Below are 4,066 nucleotides of genomic sequence, written 5' to 3' on the forward strand. Positions count from 1 at the left end.
CAAGTGGCTAAATAAATTCTTATAATTAAAATTATACTTAACAAAAAATGTAAATTACAATTTATAATTTATGAAATATAAGTTATATTTCAATGTTAAGTTTAGAAAATTAAACTATGATTAAGATGATAACTAAATATTATTGGATTAATATTAAATTATTTGTGTAATTTTTTTTTGGTTTTTCACGTATTTTCTAATCCGACAGGTCAAGAACTAATCCATCGCGGATTTGAGCTCCATTTAAGTATGCACAAGGCATGATTGTTTGTGTAATTAATTTTGTTTAGTGTGCAGAAAACAAAATGAATTGAAACTAGCCCAAGAAGCAATGAATGAAGCTATATGAAATCTGGCCCACACATATTCATAGCCCAAGGTTCATTTGCTTCCACCTAAAATAATTCTCACCTGAAACAAAAACAGCCTTAGCAAAATAAAAAAAAATTGGCCCAAAGTAACGGCGAAGAAATCAAACTCTATACAAGCACCATTCTGAACAAATAAAGAAAGTGAAGTCAGTGGTGCTCTACTGCTTATCAACGGTCAAGAAACAAACTTGGGGCCAAAGTAAAAATGCACGGCTCAAATTCAAAAAGCTACATAAAAAATGTTGAAAGAGAAAGGCAGAGAGCTAGACTTGGAGAAAAAGCCTAAGTTATTTCAAAAATCCTTTGGAAGTGTTTCTGTTTTGTGTCATGATCCTGAGTGGATTCCCTTACAAGTTGGGTTAGCACTTTGCGGTTAAAAGTTAGGGTGAGTCCTAGTCAAGTTCAAGTTGGGTTAGAATTTAGACTTGTCCCAGATAGGATTGGGTAGATCCTAGGAAGAATTGATGATTGTAATTTGGATTGAAAGATAGCGAAATTCTGTCACTATTGTGATGGAGACTAGATGTAGGCTACATTGCACTGGGGAGCTGAACCAGGATACATCTGTGTATCATTCTCTACTCTCTTCTCTATTTCTGGTTATGCAGTAAAGGAGACAAAAATAAAGTATCTCCTTATTTCTCTTTTCTGTAACTTCTCACTATAACACTTCTTGCAAGTAACTCTGTTCTGACTCCTAACGCGTCAGAAGACAAAACTAAAGTCTCTCATGTATCATCTCAACAGAACGCAAGGTTACAAGTAATCACAAAAAGGAGGTCAAGATTCAACCCCCCATTCTCTTAGCCACTAATTACCATCAATTGGTATAAGAGCTTGGCTCAAAGAGATCAAACTTCACAGCTTGGAGCAAAGATATCTTAATGGCGAACAACGTTGGTTCCAACACAATGGCTTACACACTAACAAAAGGCCAGTCCAACAACAGACCTCCATTCTTCAATGGGAAAAACTACAACTGCTGGAAAGAAAGAATGAAGATTTTTGTTCAATCGGTGGATTACAATCTATGGAAGATAATCATGAATGATCATCAAATCCCTACCAAAGCTGGTGTTGATGGTGTTGTCACTCCCAAAATCGAAGCAGAATGGAATGAAGATGACAAGAAGAAGGTGAAACTCAATGCCAAAGCTATCAACATGCTGAACTATGCAATCAGTTTTGAGGAATATCGAAAGATTTCAAGATATAAAATAGCAAAAAAAATATGGAATAAGCTCCAAGTCACACATGAAGGCACCACACAAGTGAAAGAAATCAGAATTGACATGCTGAGCAAAGAGTATGAGATGTTCTCTATGAAGGAAGGAGAATCAAATGATGACATGTTTGAGAGATTCTCTATCATCATTAATACTCACTCCGAACAAGTGCTAGTGAGAAAATTCTTGAGAAGTCTGACTAAAGAGTGGGAAACAAATGCTACTGTTATCTCTGAAAGAAGTAACCTGAGACAAATAACCTATGATGAGCTGAGAGAAAAGTTACTAACATATGAAATCACTCACATAAAAAATGATACAAAAAAGAAAGCAGTAGCTCTTAAATTGGATGATGAATCCAATGATTGTTTATCAGATGACGAGCTTGTGTTTTTTGCTAAGAAACTTAGAAGGATGATGAAACTAAGAGGAAGAAGTAGAAGAAGCAGCTCAAAGGAACCAAAGAAGGACCTAAGCAAGGTCATTTAGCACAACTGCAAAGAAGCTTGACACTACAAATATGATTGTTCCAAGTTGAAGAAAGAAGACAAATCTCGAAAAGACAAGAAGAAGGGGCTTATGACCTCTTGAAAAAATCTGGAAAATGACTCTGAAGAAGATGAAGATTCAGACAACCATTCTCAAGAATGCCTTATGGCTGACCACAGTCAGAATGATAAGGTAATCTTTATTGAACCCTCTAATGAAGATCTTACAAGAACTGCAGAAAGAACCGAGATATCTACCCATCTCGACAACTCCTCGGAGACCTTGGATGACATTCTCAAGACAATTGAACGAGGCATATAGAAGAGATATACCTACATTAGAAAACAAAAATGATCACTACAAGTCAAAGGCCTTTTTCAGATAAAAGAGCCAAAAAATAGAAAGAAGACATCCTTGGAAAAAGAAAAATGACATTATTTTCAGAAGCCAAACAATATCATTTAGAGGCATCACAACACAAAGGAGACAACAACGGTGTATAAACCAAAAAAGCGCGAAAGAACCAATTTCCATGAAAATATGAAAGCTAAAAGTTATGGAGAAAGCAAGTCCCAAAACACGGAAACAGCAAGGACAACAAACAAGATTTTACATTTATGCAAACAAGATTTTTCAATTCTAAAGAATCAAATGCACAAAGTAATACATAGTGCAAAGAACTAACCTTTTTCTTCAAAGGGAGCAAGAGAGGATGAAAAATAGCAAAATAACGGATGATCCTCTTCAAAAGAAAATATCAAGGTAATACTTGTTCTTCAGAAGAGGAATGAAACTTTAAGATGAAAATCTTGAGAAAGAGAGAAGGGAGTAAGCGTCAAAAGAAGAGGAAACGAAAAAGAAGAAAGAAGAAGAGATGAGAGGGTTTTATAAGACCCAAGGGGCAAAAATGTAAAACCACCCCTCTCATTTAAAGACGTGCACGGTTATCAATATAACCGTACTTCACGTGTCAAAATTGGAAGTCAACAGATGCGATAGTTGACATTTCGAAATCACATCAGGTTTCCGACTTGAAAGTGAAGACCTAAAAAACCTGACGTGATAGCCCTACCTATCAGCACCTGTCCAATTTTCTCACATGCTTGAATCCGACCTAACCAAAAGGTCGAACTCAAACAAGGGTACTGTTCATACCCTGACTCAATATAAAGGTCAGGCCCAAAATAAATAAAGCCCAAACAAACGGACATCTACCTGACCTATCTCTACCCGACCTCCATAAGGTCGGGCACCGAGATAAGAGCCCGATTCTACTTAAGTAATTAACCATTAAGATATCTCCTATTCATCTAGAAGGAGAATCTTAACAACTTTTCAAGATAAAGAAAATGGTCACTCACCAATAAAAGTGGAATTACTCCAATGATGGTTACTAATACTATTATAAATACACTGACAATCATTTGGGTATATTCAGATCTAATCTACTATAAAACTGTTGGTATCCTTGCTAACATAAGCATCGGAGTGTCTTGCAGGTACCACCCCCATCTCCTCACAAACAATTTGGATAGCGGCTACCTGACATAAGGACAAGTCGGACACTGTCTCTCAAAGAGTCTAGACCTCACGTTCAAGTCTAAATATAAGACAGTTTCAAGTAAACATCGGAACACATAACATAATTATTTTGACATAAGCATATGAGTGGTGCCTTTAAGAAAATTATTGAACATCTAATCTTATTATATTATTACCATTTCTATTTTAAAATTTAAATTTAGTTTAATTAATAAATATATAAACAAATTTTATTGGATCACATTGTTTTTCTTCAAAATTAATCTCGTGTAAACCCTTTTTACTAAAATACTTTTTTTAGGCAAATTTTAATGTAACATAATTTATCATCACTATTTCTTCTTCGAAAACTTTTTTTTAGTGAAAGAAATATCTTAAATGTCTCTAAGATATATGGTTTTTCTATTTAAAAAAAAAAGATAAAAGGACCATTTTCTA

The sequence above is a fragment of the Arachis ipaensis genome, chromosome B08 (assembly GCF_000816755.2).
Source record: "Arachis ipaensis cultivar K30076 chromosome B08, Araip1.1, whole genome shotgun sequence".
NCBI classification, from domain to species: Eukaryota; Viridiplantae; Streptophyta; class Magnoliopsida; order Fabales; family Fabaceae; genus Arachis; species Arachis ipaensis.